Source organism: Piliocolobus tephrosceles, chromosome 8, assembly GCF_002776525.5.
Source record: "Piliocolobus tephrosceles isolate RC106 chromosome 8, ASM277652v3, whole genome shotgun sequence".
NCBI lineage: Eukaryota > Metazoa > Chordata > Mammalia > Primates > Cercopithecidae > Piliocolobus > Piliocolobus tephrosceles.
The window spans coordinates 28,704,260-28,720,151 of record NC_045441.1 but is presented as its reverse complement, the minus strand read 5'-3'; the positions used below and the strand labels follow the sequence as shown (position 1 = coordinate 28,720,151).

The 15,892-nt window shown below is 43.0% G+C and overlaps 1 protein-coding gene and 1 pseudogene across 3 annotated transcripts in view; both read right to left on the bottom strand.

The window, feature by feature from the left end:
• The window catches only part of SUGCT (succinyl-CoA:glutarate-CoA transferase), a 740,869-nt gene that overhangs the window by 705,913 nt on the left and 19,064 nt on the right, over positions 1 to 15,892 (bottom strand). The gene's annotated exons all lie outside the window — the stretch shown is intronic.
• On the bottom strand, positions 6,261 to 14,514 carry LOC111552246 (annotated as a pseudogene).

The window sequence follows — 15,892 nt, the reverse complement described above, 5'->3', positions numbered from 1 at the left end:
TTTTTGAGACAGAGTCTCGCTCTGTCGCCCAGGCTGGAGTGCAGTGGTGCAATCTCGGCTCACTGCAAACTCTGCCTCCTGGGTTCACGCCATTCTCCTGCCTCAGCCTCCCAAGTAGCTGGGACTACAGGCGCCCGCCACCGCACCTGGCTAATTTTTTTGTATTTTTTTTTTTAGTAGAGACGGGGTTTCACCGTGTTAGTCAGGATGGTCTCGATCTCCTGACCTCGTGATCCGCCCGTCTCAGCCTCCCAAAGTGCTGGGATTATAGGCGTGAGCCACCGCGCCCGGCAAGAATCAATAACATTATAATCAAGTTCTTTAGCGATTTGGCAGGGGAAAAAAAGGCAAAAAGAATTGAAATTTGTTGTCTCTGGGCAAAGGGAAGGGGCAGAAAGGCATAAGGGGTTACTCTTTTTCATAATTAACACTGTAGAACTTCTGAAGTTTTAAAACTAAGTATACCTAAAACTTTGATTTTAAAAATTAAAAAATAAATTATAAATTATATTACATTTGTGAACAACAGGGTGAAGTATCATTCTGTGTATCTTCTGCTATACAGCCCCCTGCAGTGCTTTGTTAAATATTTCTACTCTGAAGCTTTTACTGACTCACTGTACACATGGCAGCATCATCACAGAGAAATTACAGTTAATACTCAGATTCTGTATTTGGGAATTTGACTACTCACTAATTTTTTTTTTTTGAGGAGTCTTGCTCTGTTGCCCAGGCTGGAGTGCAATAGTATGATCTCAGCTCACTGCAACCTCCACCTCCCAGGTTCAAATGATTCTCCTGCCTCAGCCTCCCAAGTAGCTAGGATTACAGGCATGTGCCACCATGTCCCAGTTTTTTTGTATTTTTAGTAGAGATGAGGTTTTACCATGTTGACCAGGCTGATCTCAAACACCTCACCTGAGGTGATCCATCTGCCTCAGCCTCTCACAGTGCTGGCAATACAGGTATGAGCCAGCCACCACGCCCAGCCTACTCACTAAAATTTATTTGTAACCCCAAAATCAATACATGTGGAACTTTCACGGTCATTCCCAGACATGCACAGAATGTAGGAAAATTTGAGTAGGTCATTGTGCATGTTCCCAGCTGAGGTTGAACAACGTGATACTTGTTTCACCTCTCATACTATAAACAAGTGTCCTCTTGCAGTATATTTAATGTTGTGTTTTTAACATTTTTGTGCTTTTTGTTGGTGATCACGCTGTTTATGGCCCAGAAGCATAGTGCTGTCTAGTGTTCCTAAGCATAAGAAGGCCGTGATATGCCTTATAGAGAAAATACGTTGTTAGATAAGCTTCATTCAGGCATGAGTTATAGTGCTATAGATCATGAGTTCAATGTTAATGAATCAACAGGGTGTTAATGGAATCAATAAGTTGTCTTTAAAAAGAAACACAGGTCAGGTGCAGTGATTCACACCTGTAAACCCAGCACTTTGGGAGGAGGAGGCAGGCGGATCACTTAAGGTCAGGAGTTAGAGACCAGCCTGGCCAGCATGGCAAAACCCTGTCTCTACTGAAAATACAAAAAGTTGCCAGGCATGTTGGTGCATACCTGTAATCCCAGCTACTAGGGAGGATGAGGCAGGAGAATCGCTTGAACCCGGGAGGCAGAGGGTGCAGTGAGCCGAGATTGCACCACTACACTCCAGCCTGGGAGACAGAGTGAGACTCTGTCTCGGAAAAAAAAAAAAAACTTAAACACAGTACAGTGAAAGATAGAATGAATACAATTAGAAGATAAATGACAGCCTGAAAGGCTAAAAAATAAAGAAGAGAGGTTTCTAGGTATAAAGAACTCTGACGTATCAGTAAGAAACACAGCCTAATGGAAAAGTGGGAAAAGAACAATCAACTCACAAATAAATAAAAATCTCTAGTATCATAGCAAAAGATATTCATAGCCATTCCACTTAGAATCAAAAAGATGAATATTATCACAATAAATTTTTTTTCTCACCAGATTGGAAAACATTTAAAAGATAACTACTCAATACTCGCAAAGGTGGGGTGAAATGGACACTTTCATACATTGTGTAATACCAATCAGTAACAATCTTTTAGGAGAGCAATTGACACTTGCTGTATTTTAAAATCTTAATAGGCTTTAATTAAGTTTTCCTGTTGGCAGAATTTAATTCACGGAAACCTTCTACAAGTATGCTAAGACATGAGTATAAAAATATTCATGGCAGAAAATTTGTTTTGATTTTCTGCTGTACTTTAGATGTTTTATAATCAACTTTATTCATTTATTGATTTTTTTTAGAGACAAGGTCTGGGCTTTGTTGCCCAAGCTAGAGTGCAGTGGCAGGAACATATATAGTTCACTGTAAACTCAACCTTCTGGGCTCAAGCAATCCTCTCACCTGAGCCTGCTAAGTAGCTGAGGCTATAGGCATAAGCCACTGCGTCCAGCACCTAATTAACTTTATTGAAGAATGACTTACATATAATAATTATATATATAATAAATTATAATATTCTTAGCCAGGTGTGGTGGCATGCCTGTGGCCCTACCTACTTGAGAAGCTGAGGTGGGGAAATAACTTGAGCCCAGGAGCTCAAGGTTACAGACAGCCATGATGGGCCAGGCATGGTGGCTCACTCCTGTAGTCCCAGCACTCTGGGAGGCTGAGGTGAGTGGATCACCTGAGGTCAGGAGTTCAAGCCCAGCCTGGCCAACATGGCAAAATCCCATTTCTATTAAAAATACAAAAATTAGCCAGGCATGGTGGCACACACCTGTAATCCCAGCTACTCGGGAGGCTGAGGCAGGAGAATTGCTCCAACCAGGAGGCAGAGGTTGCAGTGAGCCAAGATTGCGCCACTGCACTCCAGCCTGGGGGACAGAGTGAGACTCCATCTCAAAAAACAAAACAAAAACAAAAACAATACAGTGAGCTATGATCACGCCACTGCATTCTAGCTTAAGCAACAGAGCAAGACCCTGTTTCTAAGAAAAATACACACACATACAGTATATACATTATATAAATAAATTATCTTATGCAAATAACTATATGTAATACATTATATATAATTTATGATATACTATATATTATTTCTATAAATACATTAAACTGTACAATTAAATAAATTTTGACAGATGTATACACCTGTGAAATTGAGAGACAGGAGTAGCTGGATTTCCTAGGCTGACTAAGAATTCCTAAGCCTAGCTTGGAAGGTGACCGCACCCACCTTTAAACATGGGGCTTCTAACTCAGCTCACATCCAACCAATCAAGTAGTAAAGAGGGCTCACTAAAATACAAATTAGGCTAAAAGCAGGAGGTAAAGAAATAGTCAAATCATAGGCTGGGCACGGTGGCTCAAGCCTGTAATCCCAGCACTTTGGGAGGCCGAGACGGGCAGATCACGAGGTCAGGAGATCGAGACCATCCTGGCTAACACGGTGAAACCCCGTCTCTACTAAAAAATACAAAAAAAAACTAGCTGGGCGAGGTGGCGGGAGCCTGTAGACCCAGCTACTTGGGAGGCTGAGCCAGGAGAATGGCGTGAACCCGGGAGGCGGAGCTTGCAGTGAGCTGAGATCAGGCCACTGCACTCCAGCCTAGGCAGCAGAGCAAGACTCCATCTCAAAAAAAAAAAAAAGGAAAGAAAGAAATAGTCAAATCATATATCACCTGAGAGCGCAGGGGAAGTTACAATGATTGGGATATAAACCCCAGGCATTTGAGCCCGGAGTGGGCGACCCCCTTTGGGTCCCCTGCCATTGTATGGAAGCTCTGTTTTCACTCTCTTAAGTCTTGCAACTGCACATTCTTTTTCTGGTCTGTGTTTTTTACAGCTCGGGCTGAGCTTTCACTCACTGTCCACCACCGCTGTTTGCCGCCGTCACAGACCTGCCACTGACTTCCACCCCTCCGGATCCGGCAGGATGTCCACTGTGTGTCTGATCCAGTGAGGCACCCATTGCTGCTCTTGATCGGGCTAAAGGTTCACCATTGTTCCTGCATTGCTAAGTGCCCGGGTTTTTCCTAATCGATCTGAACACTACTCACTGGGTTCCATGGTTCTCTTCCGTGACCCACTCCTTTTAATAGAGCTGTAACACTCACCACATGGCCCAAGGTTCCATTCCTTGGAATCCGTGAGGCCATGAACCCCAGGTCAGAGAACAAAAGGCTTGCCGCCATTTTGGGAGCGGCCCACCCCATCTTGGGAGCTGCCCGCCACCATCTTGGGAGCTCTAAGAACAAAGATCTGCCTGTAACAAAATTACCTCCACAATCAAGAAAGAGAACTTTCCAGCACCTAAAACTTTCCACTTGCCCTTTGCAAACTACCTCTTCTTCAGTTTCCAGCTTCAGACATCCACTGGTCTGCTTTCTGTCACTATAATTTAATTTTCATTATCTAGAATTTTATATAAATGAAAAACGTATGTACTTTTGTGTCTGGCTTCTCTCCTTAAGCATAATGATTCTGAGTTTCATCATGTTGTTGCATTTTTATGAGTATACTCTACTGTATGGATATACTACATTTGTTTATACATTCAGCTGTTGACGGACACTGAACTGGTTTTTAGGCTACAGTGAATCAAGATGCTATGAAAATTTGTGTACAAATCTTTGTGAGAACATGTCTTCATTTCTCTTGTGTAAATACTTAGTGGAATGGCTGAGTTATAAGGTAAGCGCATGTATGGCTTTTTAAGAAACAGCCTAAACAGATTTCTAAAATGCTTGTACCACATGGTATAAGAGTTACATATGTTCCACATCTTTGAAACATAGGAATTGTTCTTTTTTTTTTTTTTTTTTTTTTTGAGGTGGAGTCTCGCTTTGTCACCCAGGCTGGAGTGCAGTGGCGCAATCTTGGCTCACTGCAACCTCCACCTCCCGGGTTCAAGCAATTCTCCTGCCTCAGCCTCCCAAGTAGCTGGAATTACAGGCACCCACCACCATGCCCGACTAATTTTTGTACTTTTAGTAGAGACAAGGTTTCATCATGTTGGCCAGGCTGGTCTCAAACTCCTGACCTCAGGTGATTCGCCTGCCTCAGCCTCCCAACATGCTGGAATTACAGATGTGAGCCACCATGCCCAGCCATGGAATTGTTCATTTTTTAATGTTAGCTGTTCGAATGGGCATATAAAGGTTTCTTGTGGTTTTAATTTGCATCTCACTGATGACTAATGATGTTGAATATCATTTCATGTAATAGTTGGCCATTTAATGAAGCAAAAACTTTTAAATTGAATTCATTTAGTATCAGGTAATTGAATTTTACTTTTATTATCTGATAAGACACTCAGAAAGGACTTCTAGAGCATATTTAAGTCAAAATCAATGAGTGAGTTTTAAATCATTAAGAGCAGACTGCCTGGATTCAACTCCCTGCTCTACTATATACAAGCTCAGTGACATTGCATGAGGTAACTCCACTTATCAAAGCTTCCCTTTCCTCATCTGAAGCACCTGTCTCATTGAGTTTGCAAGTTTTAAATGAAATGTTGTATGTAAAGTGTTTAGTACACTCCCTGGCATAAAGTAAATGCTACTAAAAGTTGCAATTGTTATTTTTATTTTTTTAAAGACGGAGTCTAGCTCTGTCACCCAGACTGGAGTGCAGAGGCAAAATCTCAGCTCCTTGCAACCTCCACCTCCTGGGTTCAAGTGATTCTCCTGCTGCAGCCTCCCGAGTAGCTGGGATTACAGGTGCGTGCTACCACACCCAGCACATTTTTAAATATTTTTTGTAGAGATGGGGTTTCCCCATGTTGGCCAGGCTGGTCTTGAATTCCTGATCTTAAGTGATCCGCCAGCCTCAGCCTCCCAAAGTTCTGGGGTTATAGGCATGAACCACCACACCTGGCCTGCAATTGTTATTACTCTCGTCATTATCATATATGTATTATACAGTCACATGATCTATTACAGCAAATAACTTCTTGTTTGAAAACAAGAAAAGATAAACGTATGATTATTCTAAGGAACAAGAAAAAATTCACTTAATGCACTATACTTAAAAAGGATATCTAGAGTAAAATTTTGCCTATTTGTGAAAGAACTGACGGGCTGGGTGGGAGTAGGGGATGATTACAAGGCATAAAACAGTTGGAAAAGGCATAAATTGTAATGTAATTTGTTGAAATATATTGAGCAGCTTGTATATCTGTCTTTTTGGCCTCTAGTATGGAAAGCTATTATGATGATACAGCTGGTCAACCATGCAAAGAAGTATAATTATAATGAAGCTGCCATCAATTCTATGCTTGCCAAAACTGCTTGGTAGGACTCCCCTGGTACTTGGCCCTGGGGTTTAGACGACACAAATAAACTTGAGCAACACCAGAGCAGGGATAATTGACAGATGCCCACACAAGTGGCTCATCTGTGTGACAGGAATCATGGCATCCCTTCCCACCCATACTAGCCAACTACTGAGATTAAAAAACTTTTTTAAAGGCCAAGTCACAAAACAAACTGCTCAAATAGCAATATGAAACAGAAACCTTTGATATACACCAAAATAATTTTTTAATTTGATGATACACAGAGAACTTAACCACCAGACCTTATGCATGAAGAGGCAGAAAATGGGCCTCGCTTCCAAGCATGCTCTCTTAATCTGCTGAAGCTTTATCTGTAATAACATGATGTTTCCTTTCCAGCATGTGTCCAAAGTCATGGAAGAAGCTCTGTTCCTAACAACCTAGTTTGACAGGAAATTTTAGGAGTTGATGGTACCTGGAAAATTAGTATCCACTGGAAGACATTCCAGGGAAATTATAATTTGGGAGTCACCAGGCAATAATTGTTTTCAATTTCTAGGTTCATGGGAAATTAGAAACGAGGTTCGTGGAAAAGGAGAGTAAAAGATCTTCATGGACTCAAGGAGGCTTCAGTTCTGTTCATCACGGAAATTCATGAGTATGTATTGACATAATTACAGATTAATTATTGTCTCATCATCATCCACTTTATTCCTCTTTAACACAATCACTCACAAAAGAATCACATCGAGATGATAATTTTTAATTAGATTTCTTTTTCTGAAATCTCTGGAGGCAGAGGGGACATGAATTTTCAGCATCAGATGTTTATGCATAATAAAAAATAGGAATTCACCTTCCAATACAACTAATTAATATAAATTTTCTGAAGCCTCTGTTACATTAATAAAGTAAATAAAAGAGACAATAAAGACAGAAAAAAAAATCCTCAACTTTTTTTTTTTTTTTTTTTGAGATGGAGTCTCGCTCTGTCCCCCAGGTTGGAGTGCAGTGGCGCGATCTTGGCTCACTGCAAGCTCTGCCTCCTGGGTTCATGCCATTCTCCTGCCTCAACCTCCCAAGTAGCTGGGACTACAGGCGCCCACCACCACGCCCGGCTAATTTTTTGTGTTTTTAGTAGAAAGGGGGTTTCACTGTGGTCTCGATTTCCTGACCTCGTGATCTGCCCGCCTCAGCCTCACAAAGTGCTGGGATTACAGGAGTGAGCCACCGTGCCTGGCCAAATCCTCAACTTTTGCAATTAATTTCCATGTTTTCTCTTTACATAAACAATTCAGACCGGGTGCGGTGGCTCACGTCTGTAATCCCAGCACTTTGGGAGGCCGAGGCAGGCAGATCACAAGGTCAGTAGTTCGAGACCAGCTTGGCCAATATGATGAAACTTTGTCTCTACTAAAAATACAAGAAAGATAGCCAGGCGTGGTGGCAGGTGCCTGTAGTCCCTGCTACTCGGGAGGCTGAGGCAGGAGAATCACTTGAACCCGGGAGGAGAAGGTTGCAGTGAGCAAGCCAAGATTGCGCCACTGCACTCCAGTCTGTGTGACAGAGTAGACTCCGTCTCCAAAAAACAAAAACAAAAAAAAAATTCAAAGGTCAGGCATGGTGGCTCACACCTGTAATCCCAGGACTTTGGGGGGCCCGAGGTGGACAGATCGCCTGAGGCCAGGAGTTCAAGACCATCCTGGCCAACATAGTGAAACCCCGTCTCTACTAAAATATAAAAATTACCTGAGCATGGTGGCTTACACCTGTAATCCCAGCACTTTGGGAGGCCAAGGAGGGCGGATTACCTGAGGTCAGGAGTTCGAGACCAGCCTGGCCAACAGGGTGAAACCCCGTCTCTACTAAAGATACAAAAACTAGCCGGGTGTGGTGGCACACGCCTGTAATCCCAGCTATCTGGGAGGCTGAGGCAGAAGAATCGCTCGAACCTGGGAGCAAGAGGTTGCAGTGAGCCGAGATTGCACCATTGCACTCCATCCTGGGCAACAGAGCGGGTCTCCATCTTTAAAAAATAAAAAATTCTTTTATGGTTTCTGCCTTTGGTATTGTTTCAGGGTTTCCCAAGACCACCCATATTTTCAGTGATTTGCTAGGAGGATCCACAGGACCTAATCATCTGGTTGTATACAGAGCTAAGGTTTACTACAGCAAACTGACATATGACAGGACCAACGAGAGGAAAAGACACAGGTGGAGATGGAAAAAATTCATGCCATGCAGAGGCTGCTTATGTTCTTTTGCTCTCAGGGAAGGCCACATCAGGCATGCTTCTTTCTCCAGCAACAACAAAAAATAGATATAGAAACATGCAAAGTTTGTGCCCAGGGAAATCTATTAGAGACTCAGAACCTCGGTTTTCAATGAAGACTATTTACATAGGCACTGTCTGCATACCATGTCCCACAATTCCAGACTCCCTCCCAGAAGAAAGTTAGGTGTTTACCATTGTTGAGGCACAGAAACCATACCCTAAAATGTAGGCATCACAGCAGCCTCAGAAGCCAAAGTTTTTCTCTGACCTCCTGCCTTCCTATCTCCCAGTCCCATGCTTCTCTGAGGATAGCTATAAAAACTAGAATTCAGCCAGGAGCAGTGGCTCACACCTGTAATTCCAGCACTTTGGGAGGCCGAGGTGGGCAGATAACAAGGTCAGGAAATGAGACCATCCTGGCCAACATGATGAATCCTCCTCTCTACTAAAATACAAACAAATTAGCTAGGCGTGGTGGTGCGCGCCTGTACTCGGGAGGCTGAGGCAGGGGAATCGCTTGAACCCAGAAGGCAGAGTGCAGTGAGCCGAGAGCACGCCACTACACTCCAGCCTGGCAACAGAGCGAGACTCAGTCTCAAAAACAAACAAACAACAACAACAACAAAAACAAAAAACAACGACGACAACAAAAAACAACTTCTTCCCCAACAAGGGTCACAGAAACCAGACCTCTTTTCCCCAATGCCAGCCACAAAACTTAAAAATACTACTCCAGTTGTCTCTATGCCATATCTGTGTAAAAACCGGCCATAAAGAAATTATCTGACCAGACGAGGCGACTCACACCTATAATCTCAGCACTTTGGGAGGCCAAGGCAGGCAGATCACTTGAGCCCAGGAATTGGAGAACTGTCTGAGCAATATGAGTAAATCCTGTCTCTATTAAAAAAATATAGGCTAGGCTCGGTGGCTCACACCTGTAATCCCAGCACTTTGGGAGACTGAGGTGGGTGGATCACGAGGTCAGGAGATCAAGGCCATCCTGGCTAACATGGTGAAACCCTGTCTCCACTAATAATACAAAAAATTAGGCCGGGCGCAGTGGCTCAAGCCTGTAATCCCAGCACTTTGGGAGGCCGAGACGGGCGGATCACGAGGTCAGAAGATTGAGACCATCCTGGCTAACACGGTGAAACCCCATCTCTACTAAAAAATACAAAAAACTAGCCGGGCGCCTGTAGTCCCAGCTACTTGGGAGGCTGAGGCAGGAGAATGGCGTAAACCTAGGAGGCGGAGCTTGCAGTGAGCTGAGATCGCGCCACTGCACTCCAGCCTGGGTGACAGAGCGAGACTCCCTCTCAAAAAAAAAAAAAAAAAAATAGCCGGGCGTGGTAGCGGGTGCCTGTAGTCCCAGCTACTCGGGAGGCTGAGGCAGGAGAATGGCCTGAACCTGGGAGGCGGAGCTTGCAGTGAGCCGAGATCATGCCACTGCACTCCAGCCTGGGCGACACAGCGAGACTCCGTCTCAAAAAAAAAAAAAAAAAAAAAAACAGAACAAAACATACAAAAGCAGGCTGAGGTAGGAGGATCACTTGGGCCAGTGAGGTCAAAGCTGCAATGAGCTGTGATCATGCCACTGCACTTCATCGTAGACAATAGGGCCAGACCCTGTCTCAAGAAATACAAATTTAAAAAGAGATCTGTATTTTTCCTTGCTTTCTATTTTCCTAAATATTTCACATTTTCTGCAAAATGTATCCATCATTTTAACAATTGAAAAAATACAAATATGTAAATGCTAGGGACATAAACAATTTATTTACTCATTTTATTTATTTACTTTACTTATTTATTTATTTGAGACAGAATCTTACTCTGTCACCCTGGCTGGAGTGCAGTGGCACAATCTCAGCTCACTGCAACCTCTGACCCTCGGGTTGAGCAATTCTCCTGTCTCAGCCTCCCAAGTAGTATGGCCTACAGGCGCACGCCAAACATGCCCAGCTAATTTTTGTATTTTTGGTAGAGACGGGTTTCACCATATTGGTCAGGCTGGTCTCGAACTTCTGACCTCAGGTGATCTGCCTGCCTTGGCCTCCCAAAGTGCTGAGATTGCAGGCGTGAGCCACAACACTCAGCCATATTTACTCATTTTTAAATAAACTTTTAGTGTTTGTATCTGGAAAACAATATTCATACTCTGTTTTTCTTCATATAGAAATAATCTGTCAGCAATTTTATTATTTTCAGTGAAAACGTTTATAAGCATATGTTAATGCATTAACACCTATGTTACACTTGGGTGAGGAATATTAGTCTACAAAGAAGTTAATATGTATAAAATATTTCTCTAGTGCTTGACTACCTTGCATAATTGGAAATGAAAATACCACATTTTTTATTTTTATTTATTTATTTTTGATATGGAGTCTTGCTCTGTCACCCAGGCTGGAGTGCAGTGGTGCCCTCTCGGCTCACTGCAACCTCCACCTCCCAGGTTCAAGCGATTCTCCTGCCTCAGCCTCCCAAGTAGCAGGGATTACAGACACGCACAACCACACCTGGCTAATTTTTGTATTTTTAGTAGAGACGGGGTTCCACCATGTTGGCCAGGCTGGTCTTGAACTCTTGACCTCATGACCCGCCTGCCTCAGCCTCCCAAAGTGCTGGGATTACAGGAGTGAGCAACTACGCCTGGCCCCAAAATATCACATTTTAATGAAGCAGTAGAATCTGGCTCTCAGAAACCCTTGAAAACAAGCCACTTCTAATTCTCCTTTTATCAATGAGATCATTATTTAAGTGACAGTTAAGCAATCTACTGTGCTCAGTGCAGGTCTAACCCTATCAATGAGTGAGCTAATCACATCCTACAGAAGCATTTACTTTTTCACTATTAGTAGTCTTTAACATGAAACAGCTAACAAAAAGTACCTCTATAAGGAAAACTGAGATAATCTGAAAAGTTTCAGGGATACTAAGGTAAAGCTTAAACCTGAAGTATACACACAATAATTTCTGTACAGATAAATGATTAAGTATATTCTCCTAAGAAGTGTTTTACATAAAAATATTTAAGTTTTTAATCTCTATATTTATTCATTCTTGTAACCTGAAAGTAAACACAAAGTTTCTGGAGCAGAGATCAGAGTTATTATTACTTAAGTCAAGAAATACGTAAATTTCCCATACCTAATACCCCATAGACAATGCAATAAAACCCATTTATAGGTAAGGGTTGAACTACAGGAGAAGAATCCCAAAATTTTGAATCTGTAAGTTTGTACAGGATAACTGCCCAGCTGCTGCCTTCACCTAAGAAAGTGAAAGAAAGCTAATCTACCTACGGTAAGCAAATTCTCCTTGGGAAGAAAAGGGGAAGATCCCTGGGTTCTTACCCTTTGGAACATAAATAAATGTCTCCAGGAGAAGGTAAGATAAGTGTTACTGGGTTTACAATCTTGGGAATGCCTCCAACGCTCTGGGTTTTATATCCCTTAAGTCATCTTTTAACTCCCAGGGCTTTTCTTTTAACTCAGGTTCTACTGGGTTACACTTCAAAATATAAACTGCAGCACAAAGACCCCCAATGTTCACCCGAACTGTATCCACTTTTCACCATACACGTCACATGCCAGATAATGCTTTGGTAAAGCATTTCGCGTCCTGAGTACATCGTACAGCTTGGCCTGTTGTAGGTGTACACAGACACAACTCATCTCCCGTAGGCAAGCTGGATGAAGGTTCCAGTTTCTCTTCTTGGATCCTATCCTTTTTCCAAATGGCAAATCTGCTACAGTAATATCCACAGAGCCAGTTCTCAATGGCAGATTGCAGATATCCCATTGAACAGCATCTATGGGCAAGCTTCCGGATGGTTAGCCTTCTTTAATTTGGCTCGTGGTCAATAAAGATGTGACATTGCTTGCTGCTTTATTCACAACCAGGGGATTATTATCACCAGAATATAACATGAAAACATTCAGTAGTCCCCTCTATTGGTATTGCCCCTGTTCCACACATTGGATCGACTATTATAAGGTAGCAGACCACAGAGGCTGGGTATCCCAGGGGCAAGAGTTGATAGGTCCAAAATGTGCCCATAGGTCCAAAATGTGTGATATGTCTTCAGTGGAGACTCACTTTAGTTGACGCCATGCCCACAATGATTTCATTATCATGGATATTCAAAAGAATCGCAACATCAAAGTTGGTCATGTCAGCCTTCCACTTAAAATAGCCTTAAACATCATCCCCAGAATCTCTTCCAGCTTCATTTGAGGGAAAGCAAGGTTTCTCTCCTACTCTGTTGCACATGACTCTAAACTTGAAACTTGATGCTGTTTCTTCTTTTTTGCTTTCATCAGTCTCATCTTTGCAAGATGCCAAATCATCACCTACTAATGTTGCTATCTCCTTTGATGGCTGGATTTTCACAATAATCTAAGATGTGTGAATCTAAAACATTGTAGTGAATGAACTCTTCTTTTAACATCTCTTTCATCTGTTTGGACTTCTTGTCCATTATCAACCTTACTTTTACTTGAATTCTGAATTATCTTTTTGAGTTTTTTTTTTTTTTTTCTTTTTTCCCTTAAAATCAACATTAATTGGCCGGATGCAATGGCTCACACCTATAATCCCAGCAGTTTGGGAGACTGAGACAGGCAGATCACAAGGTCAGGAGTTCAAGACCAGCCTGGCCAATATGGTGAAACCCCGTCTCTACTAAAAATACAAATACAAAAATTAGCTGGGTGTGGTGGTGGGTGCTTGTAGTCCCAGCTACTCAGGAGGCTGAGGCAGGAGAATCACTTGAACCAGGGAGGTGGAGGTTGCACAGTGAGCCAAGATCACGCCACTGCACTCCAACCTGGCCGAAGAGCAAGACTCCATCTCAAAAAAAAAAAAAAAAAAATCAGCATTAATTTTCCTTATAATTAAAGTGTTTGACCATGGGAGTTTTCCAGCCAAGTCTTCAAAATCCTTTAGAATTTCTTTGTTTTTCTAAACTAGTAATATTGAAACTCCTGAACAACCACAAGTTATCAACTGATCTCGGACAATAAACCTGAGCCAAATTTTCACTGAAATGACAAAATATATCTTGCATTGTTCTCTGCTGATTGTATGGTGACCCCAATTTGTCTCTCACTTCCATTCACAGCTGCTTGGTCAAAGCTGGCTCCAATAGTTGAAATCACCTTTTACAAAAACTAAAACAGTGAGAAAGTTACAACAGTGAAAGGGATATGCCCTAACTGACTCCCTCTTGGTTCTAACCTCCAGGCTGCCCTTGTTTATTACTGGGCGTAGGATGAACTATCTTTGGGTAGAACATAGTTTAAAGTTGAACTTTGAAACAAAGCCAATAAAAGTCCTTTGCCAAATCAAATCCCTTACTTGCCTGGGGACAAGACTGCTACTGTAAAACTAACAAATTAGCCACAAGATTAGAAATCATGGTTTAGGAGTCATGCACCCACAGGCTGCAAGATTCTGAACCTTCCCAGTTGCTCCTAGGGATAACATCACTATTGTAAAACCTAACATTGGTGCTGAAGATATTTTCTAGACCCTGTGTTCTGATGCACCAGCTGGTGCCACCTAGGCCAATAATCTGGCTCAACCTCTTCTGTGATCCCACCCAGAAACAAAAGATATCTAGAAAAACCCACTTTGACCCCCTGTGACTTCATCTCTGACCCATCCAATCAGCACTGCCTACCCTCTGGCCCCCAACCTGCCAAGTTATCCTTAGAAACTTCAGTCTCCAAATTTTCAGGGAGACTGATTGGAGTAATAAATCCCCAGTCTCTTACATAGCTGGCTATGCATGAATTAAACAGTATCTGGGCCACTAAGCAAAATGAATAACTGGGCAGTTACATAGTGACTTGAGGACGCTGAGCCTCACCTCTGAGGCTGCACTTTCTGTCACTTGTGCAGACCTCTGGTTCTCATGCAGGTTTACAATTAGGAGCTGTCAGTGGCTTCTTGAATGTCAGACATGTTGGCAGTGCTTCCAAGATCCCTAACACTGTCCCAGGCTCTGGGATCCAAGGATGGCCTTGAAGAGAGATCTTGGAAATATCTATACTGTCCTCATGCCATGCCAGGCATACACAACAGTGTTTAACACTAATTCAGTTTCTGCACCTGAGGAGCTCATAGTCACTGTGAATACAATCTTCATCTAAAAAAGGCAGCTGAAGCCAGTGAAAAGGACATGTCCGACTGCCACACAGATGCTTTCAGCTCCAGCATTCCACTGGCCTCATGTGCTCAGGTCACATGACTGAAAGCCACCTCCAGTTCTTAACTTTTCTACCTCTAGGTAATCCAAGATAAAACTTTGTTTTTTTGTTTTGTTTTGTTTTGCTTTGTTTTTTGAGACGGAGTCTCACTCTGTCACCTGGCTGGAGTGCAGTGGTGCGATAACAGCTCACTGCAACCTCTGCCTCCCAGGTTCAAATGATTCTTCTGCCTCAGCCTCCCGAGTAGCTGGGACTACAGGTGTGCGCCACCACACCCAGCTATTTTTGTGTGTGTATATTTTGGTAGAGACAGGGTTTCACCATGTTGGCCAGGATGGTCTCGATCTCCTGGCCTTGCAATCCACCTGCCTCAGCCTCCCAAAGTGCTGGGATTACAGGCGTAAACCACTGTGCCTGGCCCAAGATAAAACTTTCTCCCTGTCTCTTCATCTCTTTTCCCCTGAACTCATATCATATAAATGGTAATTCCCTGGCTAAGGCCTAGGATTGTAACTGCCTAAGGGGTTCACCTTGCCCACTGCCTAGATAGAGCCAATTCATCAAGACACGGGAATTGCAATCCAGAAAGAGTAATTCATGCAGAGCTGGCTTAGCGAAGACCAGAGTTTTATTATTACTCAAATCAGTCTCCCCAGCATTCAGAGAGCAGAGTTTTGTTGTTGTTTGTGTGTGTGTGTGTGTGTGTGTGTGTGTGTGTGTGTGTGAGTAGTTTCGCTTTTGTTCCCTAGGCTGGAGTGCAATGGCTGATCTCGACTCAATGCAATGTTCACAACCTGGGTTCAAGCAATTCTTCTGCCTCAGCCTCCCGAGTAGCTGGGATTATAGGCGCCCACTACCTCACCCAGCTAATGTTTTTTGTATTTTTAGTAGAGATGTGGTTTCACTATGGTGGCCAGGCTGGTCTTAAACTCCTGGCCTCAAGTGATCCGCCTGCCTCAGTCTCCCAAAGTGCTGGGATTCCAGGCAGGAGCCACCTTGCTGGGCCCAGCAAGCAGAGGTTTTAAGGATAACTTGATGAGGATCAGGGGAGCCAGTGAGCCAGGAGTGCTGATTGGTCAGAATGAAGTCCTAGGAAGTCAGAGCTGTCTTCTTGATCAGTCAGTTCCTGGATG